This window comes from Salmo salar, chromosome 19, assembly GCF_965601325.2.
Source record: "Salmo salar chromosome 19, fSalSal1, whole genome shotgun sequence".
Classification (NCBI taxonomy): domain Eukaryota; kingdom Metazoa; phylum Chordata; class Actinopteri; order Salmoniformes; family Salmonidae; genus Salmo; species Salmo salar.
The window spans coordinates 54,674,250-54,691,594 of NC_138309.1; the positions used below are offsets into that span (position 1 = coordinate 54,674,250).

At 41.7% G+C, this 17,345-nt stretch overlaps 1 long non-coding RNA gene across 2 annotated transcripts; it reads right to left on the minus strand.

Annotated features, from left to right (window-relative positions):
- Nucleotides 1–3,724: 3,724 nt before the first annotated feature.
- LOC145862308 (uncharacterized) lies at nt 3,725–12,304 on the minus strand. 2 transcript variants are annotated; one of them, XR_014381641.1, is made up of 5 exons: nt 12,170–12,304; nt 8,459–8,512; nt 7,924–8,034; nt 7,781–7,808; nt 3,725–7,689 (listed from the first exon to the last, which is right to left on the minus strand). It is a non-coding gene; the product is annotated as an uncharacterized LOC145862308 (long non-coding RNA). The 2 variants fall into 2 exon arrangements; XR_014381642.1 differs by lacking the exon at nt 7,781–7,808.
- Nucleotides 12,305–17,345: the final 5,041 nt, after the last annotated feature.

Here is a 17,345-nt window from a genome sequence, read left to right on the forward strand (position 1 = left end):
GCATCCAGAAGGCAAGGTCAGTACAGGTGCATCAAAGCTGGGACCGAGAGACTGAAAAACAGCTTCTATCTCAAGGCCATCAGACTGTTAAACAGCCATCGCTAACATTGAGTGGCTGCTGCCAACATACTGACTCATCTCTAGCCACTTTAATAATTAAAAATTGGATATAATAAATGTATCACTAGCCACTTTAAACAATGCCACTTTATATAATGTTTACATACCCTACATTACTCATCTCATATGTATATACTGTACTCTGTACCATCTACTGCATCTTGTCTATGCCGTTCGGCCATCGCTCATCCATATATTTTTATGTACATGTCACAAAAAATGTCGTACTCGTCACGGAAAATGTCGTACTGGAGAGAAGAGGACCAAGGCGCAGCGGGAATGTGAATACTCATACTTTAATAGATTCAAGTAAGGCATCCACAGGAAACCAATAACACGACAGCAACAGTTTGCAGGCTAACAAACGCAGTGCAAAACAACTACCCACAATCCCAAAGAAAAACACACACACCTATATAGGACTTCCAATCAAAGGCAACTCAACACACCTGCCTTCAATTGGAAGTCCCAATCACCAACAAACATTCACACACACAAAACTGCCACGTCCTGACCCCAAAACTAATACAATAGCTCCATCTGCTGGTCAGGACGTGACAGTACATTTTCTTATTCATTTCTTTACACTTGTGTGTATAAGGTAGTTGTTGTGAAATTGTTAGGTTACTTGTTAGATATTACTGCATGGTAGAAGCACAAGCATTTTGCTATACTAGAAGCACAAGCATTTCGCTACACTCGCATTAACATCTGCTAACCATGTGTATGTGACAAATAAAATTGAATTTGATTTATATGTTAGCTCTATGGTCCCTCAGCCCTATATTCCCTTAGCCCTATGTTCCCTCAACACTATGTTCCCTTAGCTCTTTGTTCCCTATGTTCCCTCAGCCATATGCTCCCTCAACCGTATGTTCCCTCAGCCCTATGTTCCCTCAGCCCTATGTTCCCTCAGCCCTTTGTTCCCTCAGCCCTTTGTTCCCTCAGTAGTCTGTAGTCTTTAGCTTCAGTGTTCGTATTGTAGCCTGTAGTCTTTAGCTTCAGTGTTCGTATTGTAGCCTGTAGTCTTTAGCTTCAGTGTTCATAGTGTAGCCTGTAGTCTTTAGCTTCAGTGTTCATAGTGTAGCCTGTAGTGTTTAGCTTCAGTGTCCATAGTGAAGTCTTTAGCTTCAGTATTCATAGTGTAGCCTGTAGTCTAGCTTCAGTGTTCATAGTGTAGCATGTAGTCTTTAGCTTCAGTGTTCATAGCGTAGCCTGTAGTCTTTAGCTTCAGTGTTCATAGTGTTGCCTGTAGTCTTTAGCTTCAGTGTTCATAGCATAGCCTGTAGTGTTTAGCTTCAGTGTCCATAGTGTACATACTGTATGTGTATTGTGATGTGTCTAAATATTTTGTCTGTATATTCTGTTTATTGTAGCAGCACTATTTCACAGAGTCAAATTCCTGTACATGCAAATGTATTTAGCGAATAAAGGTGATTCTTACTCTGAATTTTGATTGAAATTGGTTCTGTAGGTACTGAGGGAACATAGGGCTGAGGGAACATAGGGCTGATGGAACATAGGGCTGTTGGAACATATGGCTGAAGGAACATAACCATAAAAGCCTTGGTTTCATGCATGTTAACATCAGAAGCCTCCTCCTTAAGTTTGTTTTACTGACTGCTTTAGCACACTCCACCAACCCTGATGTCCTTGCCGTTTCTGAATCCTGGCTTAGGAAGGCCACCAAAAATTCGGAGATTTCCATCCCCAACTACAACATTTTCCGTCAAGATAGAACTGCCAAAGGGGGCGGAGTTGCAATCTAATGCAGAGATAGCCTGAAAAGTTCTGTCATACTTTCCAGGTCTATGGCCAAACAGTTTGAGCTTCAAATGTTAAAAATTAATCTCTCCAGAAATAAGTCTCTCACTGTTACCGCCAGTTATAGACCCCCCTCAGCTCCCAGCTGTGCCCTGGACACCATATGGGAATTGATTACCCCCCTTCTATCTTCAGAGTTCGTTCTGTTAGGTGACCTAAACTGGGATATGCTTAACTCCCCGGCCATCCTACAATCTAAGCTAGATGCCCTCAATCTCACACAAATGATCAAGGAACCCACCAGTTACAACCCTAAATCCGTAAACATGGGCACCCTCATTGACGTTATCCTGACCAACTTGCTCTCCAAATACACCTCTGCTGTTTTCAATCAGGATCTCAGCGATCACTGCCTTATTGCCTGCATCCGTTATGGGTCCGCAGTCAAACGACCACCCCTCTTCACTGTCAAATGCTCCCTAAAACACTTCTGCGAGCAGGCCTTTCTAATCGACCTAGCCCGGGTATCCTGGAAGGATATTGACCTCATCCTGTCAGTAGAGGATGCCCCTTTCAAAAAATGTAGAACTAAGAACAGATATAGCCCTTGGTTCACTCCAGACCTGACTGTCCTCGACCAGCACAAAAACATCCTGTGGCGGACTGCACTAGCATCGAATAGTCCCCACGATATGCAACTTTTCAGGGAAGTCAGGAACCAATACACACAGTCAGTTAGGAAAACCAAGGCTAGCTTTTTCAAACAGAAATGTGCATCCTGTAACTCTAACTCCAAAAAGTTCTGGGACACTGTAAAGTCCATGGAGAATAAGAGCACCTCCTCCCAGCTACCCACTGCACTGAGGCTAGGAAACAAGGTCACCACCGATGGACCCTCTCTTTCTAAAATTATCCGCCACCATTGTTGCAACCCCTATTACCAGTCTGTTCAACCTCTCTTTCGTATCGTCCGAGATTCCTAAAGATTGGAAAGCTGCCGCGGTCATCCCCCTCTTCAACGAGGGTGACACTCTAGAACCAAATAGTTACAGACCTATATCCTGCCCTGCCTTTCTAAAGTCTTTGAAGCCAAGTTAACAAACAGATCACTGACCATTTCGAATCCCACTGTACATTCTCCGCTGTGCAATCCGGTTTCCGAGCTGGTCACGGGTCCACCTCAGCCACGATCAATCATAATATCGATAAAAGACAGTACTGTGCAGCCGTCTTCATCGACCTGGCCAAGGCTTTAGACTCTGTCAATCACTGTATTCTTATCAGAAGACTCAACAGCCTTGGTTTCTCAAATGACTGCCTCGCCTGGTTCACCAACTACTTCTCAGATAGAGTTCAGTGTGTCAAATCGGAGGGCCTGTTGTCCGGACCTCTGGCAGTCACATTGGCAGCACCCAAGGGTGAGGGAGACATATCTCCCTCACTAACTTTAAGCATCAGCTATCTGAGCAGCTTACCGATTGCTGCAGCTGTACACAGCCCATCTGTAAATAGCCCATCCAACTACCTACCTCCTCCCTGTCGTGTCTTTGGCTATGCCGGATTAAGTGATATGACATGCTATTCTATAAAATCCTTTCTCTGTAATTAATATTACCTTATTGAGCTAATCAAGTAAATGTAATTAACTAGAAAGTCGGGGCACCACGAAAGAGTGTTTATAGAGCTGTTATCTTCCGAATAAACTCTGAAAGACCTAGTAATATTTTACATCAATAGCAGTCAATATTAATCGTCACCTTATTTCAGTCTCATCTGAAAGTTGTAAATTCTTGCTTATCTTCACAAACCCTGGCTAACAAGTTGAATCAGCAATACAAAATTGGGTTTAATTATTTATTTACTAAATACCTAACTAATCACACAGAATTACATATACACAGAATGCAAATTATGTCATACAGAAAACATCCCTGGTGGACAGAACCTGTATGATGGGGGTTGGGCTTGAGAGAGGGGGTTGGGCTTGAATGAAAGAGCGGGAAGACTGAGGAACAAAGGGAGAAGCTGTGCTATCGTAAATACAGTATCTTATGCATTCTAAATTACCGCCCATTTGGAAAAGGAAAATGCAATAAATATTTACTCTGAGCTGCGCTTCCGTAGGTTGGTCATAGATGCTGGCCGTGTTGGCCAACAGAGATCTTCCTGGCCTCGGAAGAATGTCTCTGGTGGTAAATTGGATACTTTGTAGTATCTTCGTTGTGTGTTAGACTGGATATGTCGTCCGTCCTTTCCTAGCCCACGTTTACAGCTGCTGTTGATAACTCAATGGCTAGGATGTCTCACTTCTTTAGTGAATAAGAGTTCAAAGTTCATACCATTCACAACCAAAGCTCACGCTGAGGTTGGCTTAGTTCTGTAGTTGACATGTTAGTCCTTTTTAACATATGGACCGTCGTCCTATCGTCCTCGGAACAGGAGGTTACATTTTCGTCAAGGGCTTATATAGTGGAGGGAGAGAAGGGTGTGTTTCATAGTTTATAACCCATTTCTCCTCACAGGGGCGGGCCACTGATTGAGCAGGGCTCTAACCTAATGAAAACCCAATTCTCTCATTTGGAAGCTAAAATGACATTTAATCTTATCACAAATAGTTTCATATTCAAACATTTAATTTGCAGAACAATTCCATGTGAATCTGATAACTAGAATGTGTAGACTTTCCCAGATACAGTTTATGTCGTCCTGTCATCAGTCATAATGTCTCAGATGACCACAGAACAGACATCATATACATTAAGTACCAACCCATATTTTCAACTGGTTCTATTACCGAAATATGGTTCCTTTCCCCCCACTTGTTTGATGTTCCCAGACTCTCTATGTTTAACAAAGGCTATTCAAGAGTCCTTCAGTAGAGTCAGAGAGAGAGGGAAGGGAGAAAGGTATTTATTGGGGGGTCATAAACCTTACCCACAGGCCAATGTCATGACATCCCCATATTGTTTTTATTGACTTTTTTTGCTCTTTTGCACACCAGTATTTCTACTTGCACATTTATCACTCCAGTGTTAATTTGCTAAATTGTAATTACTTCGCTACTATGGACTATTTATTGCCTTACCTACTTACTCCATTTGCACACACTGTATATAGATTTTTCTATTGCGTTATTGACTGTACTTTTGTTGACTGTACACGTGTAACTCTGTGTTGTTGTTTTTTGTCGCACTGCTTTGCTTTATCTTGGCCAGGTCGCCGTTGTAAATGAGACCTCGTTCTCAACTGGCCTACCTGGTTAAATTAAGGTGGAATAAAAAAATAAAAATAAAGGGCTGAGGTAAATCGAGCCAGTAGCAGGTGGGGCGTTTTGAGCTCCACATTTTTAGCGAAATGTTTTGGGTTGCTTGTTTTGCATGTTATTTTAGCTTCAATACGTGTCACATATCAGTTTGAATACAATGTCAAAAAATAAATCATTGAGTTAATAAAGCCTCTATACAAACATGGTCTCTTTTCTGCTTTCTTGAGTAAGGCAGCTCCAAAATGCTGGTGTTTTGGCTTAGCTCAGTGCTTTTTGTGGTGGTGGGGCAACCAGTGGTTGGTAATGTTCTCTAGTTGCGCCGTGATTGGCTCAGTGTTCTGTCACTTAAGGGGACCCTATGTCACTGCCAAAATTAGCCCCTTGGGTGCTGCCATAGAGTTACATTAGAAGTGCCCATCAAGAAGGCTCAAGGTCATTGGCCACAGATAAAATGACGTCAAATCACGTTATATCTACAGTAGCTTTGATTGGACTGATCATCTCAACATCTTAGCTAGCAGTCATCATCATGAATCAAGTCGACAATCTAATGGCAGATCTTTTTTAATCCTTGTCATATGAAGATAAATAATTAAGAGAAATGATAGATAAAATGTATCGGTGCTCATCGGCCATTGGACATAAACATTATACAACAAGAAAGAAATTGCAAATTCAACAATGACTGATTTGGAAGGAATCAGTGGTTAACTGCAAGCATTGCAAAGCAATCACTAGCCTGCTATTCAGCAGAGTGGGTGTGTGGTCCCAATTCTGGGTTTACGGGTCTCTTTTCCAAGCTTAACATTATTAACATTCAACATTGGCCATGCTGTTAATCAAGCATGATTTCTGCCACACTCAAAACAACTGTTAACTCGGAACTGGGATATCTGACTTCAGTGAGTTTATTAAAACAACTGGGAACTCGAGAAACAATTAGCTCCGACTGGTAAAATACGTTTTCAATGGTCATCCAACTAGGAATTGTAAGTCGGGAACTCGGGCTTCTTTCTAGAGCTATGATCTGAAGATCACTGACATCATCATGATTCAACCTTGTTTTTTTACGGGTTCCCAGTTGTCTTGAAAGCACCATAAATCCAGAGAATGCCAGACTTTGATGACAACGTTTGATGACAAAATGTGCTCACGAAGGACTGCTGCGCCACCTTCCTGTTCAAGTGAGCACAACTAGGTGAGTCCAAAAATATCTTGTATGCTGCTGCGTAAATGATGTGTTATGCCAGGGAGCTATGTATACTGTAGCTAAGAAAGTAATACTAAGTGTATGTTGTGTAGTAAGCTGTTAGTAGCGCATGTGCCTCACCCTAATAATTTGGTCTATTTTACCCTCTTAATTTTGCCTACTGTTCTTACTTGGTGGTGCACATGTAGCCTATAACCTATTTTAGAGAAATGTAATCATTCGAAAATTGTAAGAGCTTTCATTGCCTGCTTGTATGCCCCCTTTATTTATCCTACGGTTCTGACTTGGTGTACAGGGAGAACACTGTAAGAACGGCCCATGTTCTGAATTCTGTCACTTGTACATTTAAAAAGTGCTGAACAAATATTCTAGTTATATTACCTATTTCTGTCCTAACTTGTTCATTAATGTCTTAATCGAAATTACGGATTGCCTCTTATCCGCTTGTCGTCTCCATATGCCATAGTTTGTACATCTCATTTTTCTGTTGAAACCACATTTGTTTAAGCAAGTCAGCCATATCAGCTACATTTTTAAAAAAGGCAGTAAATGAGGCTGAAATAACTGTTTCGCTGCCAGACAAGGCTCCGCTGATAGCCAGTGGTAAGGTGTTGGGACTGCTGTTTGGACTCTGCTGTTGGGACAGCTTTATGTAGGCCCTAACAGTTCATGTGCACCGTTTGTCACCGTTATAGTGTAATTAATGTATTGTTTATTGTTTCGCTGCCAGACAAGGCTCCGCTGATAGCCAGTGGTAAGGTGTTGGGACTGCTGTTTGGAGTCTGCTGTTGGGACAGCTTTATGTAGGCCCTAACAGTTCGTGTGCACCGTTTGTCAACGTTATAGTGTAATTAATGTATTGTTTATTGTTGTGTTGTGTAGTAGCTTCGCTGGCATGCACCCCCCCCCCCCCCCCCACCTCAAATCTTAAAATGTTTTGCCCCACCAAGATTTACATTCTAAAATTGCCACTGCATAGGGCTGAGGGAACGTAGGGCTGAGGGAACGTAGGGCTGAGGGAACGTAGGGCTGAGGGAACGTAGGGCTGAGGGAACGTAGGGCTGAGGGAACATAGGGCTGAGGGAACGTAGGGCTGTGGGAACATAGGGCTGTGGGAACATAGGGCTCAGGGAACATAGGGCTCAGGGAACATAGGGTGGACCCTCTTCCAACACACATTACTAAATTGTTGTTCACATTGTGTATGCCCAAACAGTGAATTAGATTAGTAGATTAGTAGATGCCATTTATCTTCAGTATTCCCCTGGTGTCCTGCTCTCTTCATCTATCAGTTACTCTTCTTCAGTCCTTCATGTCCACCAAAGCAGTTCTATTAGCAAAGGAATAAAACCACACATGGGAAGTTAAGTCAAATTTGTTGTGTATCGATACTACCGTCATGTTAGATACTGTCCACTTACCGAAGAGATGGTCTTTTTACGGAATCCTCTATAACAAGTAAAGAATGCTTTTCAGTTTTACATAAATCAGGGAATTATATTCAGTGTGGAGAAATGTAAAGCTATATAGGTATGCTACTATGCAGTAGTGCTTATGCATTTACCTGAAACTTCATTATCAAGCATGTGCTTTTTAATCATGTAGAGCTTGCTGCCAATAAAACAGATAGCAAAGAAGAGCCCGATCCCTGCCCCAATCCAAGCATATGTGGCATCTGAGAAAAACCAACACACAATGTTAAGAATGTAATATGCAGACTAAGTCATCAACAGCATGTTGTGAAAGCAGCTGCATCCAGTTGCTTGTATTGCTCAAGAGGACAGTTTACACGTGAGAGTAGCCGAATGCAATGTGTTTACTTTTTCTTCAGTCTGATTAAAGAAAGGTCCAGTTAGGTCACAGTCTCTGTGTGAACCTGTGTTGATTTGAAATGCTTCGAGTGCATCAGTGGTTCTCAATTGCAATCGGAAGGCCTTGGATTGTAATAGGGGATTGGCTTGTTTGGCATGTCAGTGTTTGAGCTGCATAGGTCACTTACTAAATGGGAGCCTATTGAATGTTCTCAACTAAAAGTCTACGGACAGAAAAAGGACTCATTATAGTATAGATATGATTTTTGAGGAAACTTTCTTTCTTACCTGGTTCTTCATTGCTTTCCAGTTCATTTCCTCTCACATTTGTCAACATAGACTCTGAAACACAGGGATACACTTTGTTATAGAACAGGCACTTCTCTAATATCTGTCTCAGACAGTCACCCGTCCACAACTCTTTGTAAGGATGAAACTGATAGCTGAAAACAGGATGTTCATGTAGATAAGATAGATGAGGACAGTGATATTTAATCCAATGTGAAACAGAGCAGAAAAACACTTTCACAGATTGAACTTGATGATGTCTTTAGTCCATAATAGTAGTAGTGGTGTAGTATTAGCAGTAGTAGTAGTAGTAGTAGTAGTAGTAGTAGTAGTAGTATTAGTAGTAGCGTAGTAGCAGCTGAGTAGTAGTAGTAGCCTAATAGTAGCAGTTGCCTAGTAGTAGTAGTAGTAGTAGTAGTAGTAGTAGAAACAGTGGTAGTAGTAGTAGCGCAGTAGCAGCTGAGTAGTAGTAGTAGTAGTAGTAGTAGTAGCCTAATAGTAGCAGTTGCCTAGTAGTAGTAGTAGTAGTAGTAGTAGTAGCAGTAGTAGCCTAGTAGCAGTATTATTAGTAGAGCAGAAAAACACTTTCACAGATTGAACTTGATGTCTTTAGTCTGTAGTAGTAGTGTAGTAGTAGCAGTAGTAGCACTAGTAGTAGTAGCAGTAGTAGTAGTAGTAGTAGTAGCAGCAGTAGTAGTAGTGTAGTAGTAATAGTACTACTACTAGTATTAGTAGTAGTAGCTTGTACCGTGTTTGTACCATGTTTTGTGCTGCTACCATGTTGTGGTCCTACCTTTTGTTGTTATGTTGTGTTGCTACCATGCTGTGTTGTCATGTGTTGCTGCCTTGCTATGTTGTTGTCTTAGGTCTCTCTTTATGTAGTGTTGTCTCTCTTGTTGTAATGTGTGTTTTGTCCTATATTTATATACCTATTATTTATTTTGATCCCAGGCCCCCATCCCCGCAGCAGGCCTTTTGCCTTTTGATAGGCCGTCATTGTAAATAAGAATTTGTTCTTAACTGACTTGCCTAGTTAAATAAAGATTAAATTAAAAAGAAATAAAATAAAATAAAAGTAGTAGTAGCCTAGTAGTAGCCAAGTAGCAGTAGTAGCCTAGTAGTAGATGTAGTAGTAGTAGCCTAGATATAGTAGTAGCCTAGTAGCAGCAGTTGTAGTTGTAGTAGTAGTAGTAGTACTAGCAGCAGCAGTAGTAGTAGTAGTAGCAGTAGTAGCCAAGTAGCAGTATTATTAGTAGTAGCAGTAGTATTTTAGTAGCGTAGTAGTAGTAGTAGTAGTAGAAGTAGTAGTAGTTCTTATTAAAAGTTAAACAGTTACAGTTGAAGTCGGAAGTTTACATACACCTTAGCCAAATACATTTAAACTCAGTTTTTCACAATTCTTGACATTTAATCCTTGTAAAAATTCCCTGTCTTAGGTCATTTAGGATCACCACTTTATTTTAAGAATGTGAAATGTCAGAATAATAGAAGAGAGAATGATTTATTTCAGGTTTTATTTCTTTCATCACATTCCCAGTGGGTCAGAAGTTTACATACTGTATACTCAATTAGTATTTGGTAGCATTGCCTTTAAAATGTTTAACCTGGGTCAAACATTTCGGGTAGCCTTCCACCCAAGTTGGGTGAATTTTGGCCCATTCCTCCTGACAGAGCTGGTGTAACTGAGTCAGGTTTGTAGGCCTCCTTGTTCGCACACGCTTTTTCAGTTCTGCCCACACATTTTCTATGGGATTGAGGTCAGGACTTTGTGATGGCCACTCCATTACCTTAACTTTGTTGTCCTTAAGCCATTTTGTCACAACTTTGGAAATATGCTTGGGGTCATTGTCCATTTGGAAGACCCACAAGCTTTAACTTCCTGAATGATGTCTTGAGATGTTGCTTCAATATATCCAGATAATTCTCCTCCCTCATGATGCCATCTATTTTGTGAAGTGCACGAGTCCCTCCTAAGGCAAAGCACCCCCACAACATGATGCTGCCACCCCCGTGCTTCATGGTTGGGATGGTGTTCTTCGGCTTGCAAGCCTCCCCCTTTTTCCTCCAAACACAATGATGGTCATTATGGCCAAACAGTTCTATTTTTGATTCATCAGACCAGAGGACATTATTCCAAAAAGTACGATCTTTGTCCCCCATGTGTAGTTGCAAAACATAGTCTAGCTTTTTTATGGTGGTTTTGGAGCAGTGGCTTCTTCCTTGCTGAGTGGCCTTTCAGGTTATGTCGTTTTAATGTGGATATAGATACTTTTGTACCTGTTTCTTCCAGCATCTTCGCTAGGTCCTTTGCTGTTGTTCTGGGATTGATTTGCACTTTTCTCACCAAAGTACGTTCATCTCTAGGAGACAGAACGCGTCTCCTTCCTGAGCGGTATGACGGCTGTGTGGTCCCATGGTGTTTATACTTGCGTACTATTGTTTGTACAGATGAACGTGGTACCTTCAGGCGTTTGGAAATTGCTCCCAAGGATGAACCAGACTTGTGGAGGTCTACAATTTTTTTTCTGAGGTCTTGGCTGATTTCTTTTGATTTTCCCATGATGTCAAGCACTGAGGCACTGAGTTTGAAGGTAAGCCTTGAAATACATCCAAAGGTACACCTCCAATTGACTCAAATGTTGTCAATTAGCCTATCAGAAGCTTCTAAAGCCATGACATCATTTTCTGGAATTTTCCAAGAAGTTTAAAGGGACAATTAAAATTAATTGTGTCATGCACAAAGTAGATGTCCTAACCGACTTGCCAAAACTATAGTTTGTTAACAAGAAATTTGTGGAGTGGTTGAAAAACGTGTTTTAATGACTCCAACCTAAGTGTATGTAAACTTCCGACTGCAACTGTATATTTGAATGGACAGTGCATTTGCTATTCAAGGTCATAGCCTTTCCATACAAGAGCATTATGGTAACAAACTAAATATATCTAATGAACTGCTTCAAGGTGTTTCTGAAACACACATAAACAGAGCTCACATATCTATTTTGGAGCCAGTCTTGTTGAGGCCGACTCTGTTGACAGTGTGTGATTGCCAGATAGATTGAACAATAATGTTGCAACATGGGGCACATGACGCTAGCACACCACCCAACACCAAACCCCCAGTCCCTATAATGTCACTGTCAAACCACTAGCACTGGAGACTGGGTAGTTAACACTGTACACAGCCGACCCTCCCTAGTCACATTCCATTGGCAGCCATGAGGAGACCATGGTTTGGTCCTTTGTAGCTCAAGTTTGTAAAGCATGCGCTTGTAGTGCCAGGGCTTTAGGTTTGATTACCGGGACCACCCATACGTAAAAGGGATGCACACAAGTCGCTTTGGACAAAATCGTCTGCTAAATGGCATATGCATATATTATATTACTTCTGACATAACATGTTCGAGAAGAGTGGTGATTCTTAACTCGCTCTCTGCTCAACAGACATGTAAACACAAACAGAGTGTCTGCAGCAAATCGATGAGTATAACAACTAGGCAGTCATTTTTTTTTTTTTAAAGCTCTCTCCAAGCTTGATCATTTAAGCAAATTTACTCGTGAAATATGCAAGACGATCATATTACGAAGTTATTCACAATCAATAAATTCTGCAAATCCAGTTATTGAATCAGAATTCAATTTTAGAAGACATGTTTTTTCCGTGACTGGAGATACAAACATACAGCATTTAAATATACACTAGTCACTCACCAATTGTAAAGATAATTGTTATGATGGACAAACATAGACCATTGTGAATCGTCTTCATCTCTTTAGACTTTCTTTACCATTTATTTTGTTCATTCGCTGTGGTAGCTGCTTGGAAGGTGCTGTCTCATTGAAAAAGAAACATTTCCTGTATTAGTTTAGAACGTGGTTGATGATGAAATGAGATAATATGCCCAGAGCTCAGCGCGTCTTAATGCATCCATTTACAGTGCATTCGGAAAGTATTCAGACCCCTTGACTTTTTCCACATTTTGTTACATTACTGCCTTATTCTAAAATTGATTCAATTTTTTCCCCTCATCAATCTACACACAATAACCCATAATGACAAAGCAAAAACAGGTTTTTATAAATGTATTACAAATTAAAAATTGAAATATCACAATTACATAAGTATTCAGACCCTTTTTGACCTGCTGTATACATTTTGGAGAGGAGCAGTGTCACAACTTCTACCGAAGTTGATGCCCCTCCTTGTTTGGGTGGTGTTCGGCGATCGAAGTCACCGGCCTTCTAGCCACCATTGATCAGTTTTTCATTTTCCATTGGTTTTGTCTGGTCTCTTTACACACCTGTTTCATATCCCAGTAATTATATGTTGTGTATTTAACCCTCTGCTTCCCCTCATTTCTCTGTCGGTGATTGTTTGTTTGTTATGTACGTGTTGTTTCTGTATCGGTGTGCGACGGGTTATTGTTTTACCCGGATTATTTTTCTACGTTGGTTTTGGAAATAAATACTCAATTTTTAACCACTCTGTTTTCTCCTGCGCCTGACTTCCCTGCCACCTACATACACGGACTATGACAAGCAGACATGTACAATGGCAAGGGTAGCTTTGTGCGCCCAGCTGCCTAGGATGCCTTGGCACGGGCCCAGAGCACCCCTCACGGCACCTGCCAGACCCTTTACTCAGTACTTTGTTGAAGCACCTTTGGCAGCAATTACAGCATAGAGTCTTCTTCGTATGAAACTACAAGCTTGGCACACCTGTATTTGGGGAGTTTCTACCATTCTTCTCTGCTGATCCTCTCAAGCTCTGTCAAGTTGGATGGGGACCGTCACGGCACAGCTATTTTCAGGTCTCTCCAGAAATTTTAAATCGAGTTCAAGTCCGGGCTCTGGTTGGGCCACTCAAGGACACTTAGAGACTTGTCCCAAAGCGACTTGTCTTGGCTGTGTGCTTAGGGTCGTTGTCCTGTTAGAAGGTGAACCTTCGTCCCAGTCTGAGGTCCTGAGCGCTCTGGAGCAGGGTTTCATCAAGGAACTCTCTGTATTTTGCTCCGTTCATCTTCGCCTCGATCCTGACTTGTCTCCCTGTCCCTGCCGCTGAAAAAGATACCCACAGCCTGATGCTGCCACCACCATGCTTCACCGTAGGGATGGTCCCAGGTTTCCTCCAGATGTGACGCTTGGCATTCAGGCCAAAGAGTTCAATCTTAGTTTCATCAGACCAGAGAATATTGTTTCCCATGGTCTGAGAGTCCTTTAGGTGCCCTTTGGCAAACTCCACGCGGGCTGTCATGTGCCCTTTACTGAGGAGTGGCTTCCATCTGGCCAATCTACCATAAAGGCCTGATTGGTGGAGTGCTGCAGAACTCAAGAGCTCAGAGTGACCATTGGGATCTTGGTCACCTCCCTGACCAAGGCCCCTCTCCCTCGATTGCTCAGTTTGGCCAGGCGGCCAGCTCTAGAAAGAATCTTGGGGGTTCCAAACTTCTTCCATTTAAGAATGATGGAGGCCACTGTGTTCTTGGGAATCTTTATTGCTGCACACATTTGTTTCGTACCCTTCCCAGATCTGTGCCTCGACACAATCCTGTCTAGGAACTCTACTGACAATTCCTTCGACCTCATAGCTTGGTTTTTTTCTCTGACATGCACTGTCAACTGTGGGACCGTATATAGACAGGTGTATGCCTTTCCAAATCATGTCCAATAAATTGAATTTACCACAGGTGGACTCCAATCAAGTTGTAGAAACATCTCAAGGATGATCAGTGGAAACAGGATGAACCTGAGCTCAATTTTGAGTCTCATAGCAAAGGGTCTAAATACTTACGTAAATAAGGAATTTCTGTTTTTTATTTTTAATACGTTTGCTAAAATGTCTAAAAAACTGTTTTCAATTTTTCATTATGGGGTATTGTGTGTAAATTGCAGATGTATTTATTTTTATTTATGTATTTATTTTTATTTATTTAATCAATTTTAGAATAAGGATGTAATGTAACAACATGTGGAAAAATCAAGGGGTCTGAATACTTTCTGAAGGCATTGTATAAACACTTGGACTAAGTAAGACTAAGTAGTTTGGTGAGAGGTTGTTAGGATGTCGGATATCTGTTTTTGCTTCTCATTGCCTTGCCAAACAAGGCAAGGTGTGGTGTCTCCAAACAAGCTAGGAATCCCCCTTACCCTCTAGTTTTCCACATCAATCAATTCCATGATTAAACTGTGAAGTGAATTTCTGGGTCAAGCCAAATGCGTTAGTTGTCGTAATTTAATTGTTTCAGAAATGTAGTAGGTTAGTATTAGGCTTTACCTAGAAGTTCACTTCACTTACAGTGGCAAGAAAAATATGTGAACCCTTTGAAATTACCTGGATTTCTGCATAAATTGATCATCAAATTTGATCTGATCTTCATCTAAGTCACAACAATAGACAAATATACTGTGCTTAAACTAACAACACACAAATTGTTACATTTTTCTTGTCTATATTGAATACATCATTTAAACATTCACAGTGTAGGTTGGAAAAAGTATGTGCACCCCTAGGCTAATGACTTCTCCAAAATCTAATTGGAGTCAGGAGTCAGCTAACCTGGAGTCCAATCAATGAGACGACATTGGAGATGTTAGTTAGAGCTGCCTTGCCCAATAAAAACCCACAAAAAATATTAATTTGCTCTTCACAAGAAGCATTGCCTGATGTGAACCATGCCTCGAACAAAAGAGATCTCGGAAGACCTAAGATGAAGAATTGTTGACTTGCATGAAGCTGGAAAGGGTTACAAAAGTATCTCTAAAAGCCTTGATGTTCATCAGTGTATGGTAAGAGAAACTGTCTATAAATGCAGAAAGTTCAGCACTTGCTACTCTCCGTAGGAGTGGCCGTCCTGCAAAGATGACTGCAAGAGCGCAGCGCAGAATGCTCAATGAGGTTAAGAAGAATCCTAGTGTCAGCTAAAGACTTACAGAAATCTCTGGAACATGCTAAAATCTCTGTTGACGAGTCTACGATACATAAAACACCAAACAAGAATAGTGTTCATGGTAGGACACCAAGGAAGAAGCCACTGCTCTCCAAAAAAAAAAACATTGCTGCACGTCTGAAGTTTGCAAAATTGCACCTGACTGTTCCACAGCGCAACTGGCAAATATTCTGTGGACAGATGAAACTACAGTTGAGTTGTTTGGAAGGAACACACAACGCTGTGTGGAGAAAAAAAAGCACAGCACACCAACATCAAAACCTCCTCCCAACTGTAAAGTATGGTGGAGGGAGCATCATGGTTTGGGGCTGCTTTGCTGCCTCAGGGCCTGGACAGCTTGCCACCATCGCCGGAAAAATGTATTCCGTTTATCAAGACATTTTGTAGGAGAATGTTAGGCTGTCCACCAACTGAAGCTCAGCAGAAGTTGGGTGATGCAACAGGACAACGACCCAAAACACAGAAGTAAATCAACAACAGAATGGCTTCAGCAGAAGAAAATACGCCTTCTGGAGAGTCCTGACCTCAACCCGATTGAGATGCTGTGGCATGACCTCAAGAGAGCAGTTCACACCAGACATCCCAAGAATATTATTGAACTGAAACAGTTTTGTAAAGAGAAACGGTCCAAAATTCCTCCTGACCGTTGAGCAGGTCTGATCCACAAATACAGAAAATGTTTGGTTGAGGTTATTGCTGCCAAAGGAGGATCAACCAGTTATTAAATCCAAGGATTCACATACTTTTTCCACCCTGCACTGTAAATGTTTACACGTTGTGTTCAATAAATTACATGAAAACGTATAATTGTTTGTGCGTTATTAGTTTAAGCAGACTGTTTGCCTATTGTTGTGATCTAGATGCAGATCAGATCAAATGTTATGACAAATTTATGTAGAAATCCAGGTATTTCCAAAGGGTTCACATACCTTTTCTTGCCACTGTATGCTTGATAATGGCAAGTTTGTTTTTAAATATAATTCTGTATATGATTATGAAAACGGTTGATACATTCACATTTGTAATTTCTTTGCTAGCCTATGATTTGTAAAGATTTGTAAACTAGACAGGGTGTCACGTCCTGACCAGCAGAGGGAGTAGTGTTGTAGTATTTTGGTCAGGACGTGGCAGAAGAAGTCTGTATGTGTTGTCTAGTATGTCTGGTTCTGTGTTAGTCTTGTGACTCCTGATCAGGAACAGCTGGGGATCGTTGTTCCTGATTGGGAGTCATATATTTAGGAGTATGTTTGTCACTTGGGTTTGTGGGTGGTTGTGCTAACACTGCTAGTCTTTTTGTTTGTAGTAAGCCTGTTAGCATGTTGTGAGTTCCGTGTTTAATGTTTTCCTGTGTATACTTTGCTTTAATTTATTATTCTTTACATTAAAAGATGAGTATCCACATTCCGCCTGCAGTTTGGTCCATTCAACACGGCTTCAACAACTGTTACAGAACCACCCACCTAAACAAGACCAAGCAGTGGAAAAAGGAGAGGAACGCTGAGTACATGGACTATGGTGAGAAATGGACCTGGGAGGAGATCTTGGAGGGAAAAGGCTCCTACACTTGGGAGGAGATCCAGGCTGGAAAGGATCGCCTTCCATGGGGACAGGTGGAAAGAGAGGGAGGAACGGTGAAAGGCTGGTGAGGACCAGGAACGCTACCGGGGTACACGACTGGCGAGGAAGCCGGAGAGGCACCCCCAAGAATTGTTTTGGGGGGGGGGGGGGGGGGGCACACGGGTAGTTTGGCTAGGCCAAGGAAGAGCCATAAGCCAGCTACCCGTTATTATGTGGAGGAGCGTATGGAGTGGAGGGCGCCGTGTTTTGCTGAGGTGCGCACTATCTCACCCATACGCACGCACAGTCCGGTGCGCGCCATTTCAGCCCCTCGCAGATGCCGTGCTAGAGTGGGCATCCAGCCTGGTAGGAGGATGCCTGCG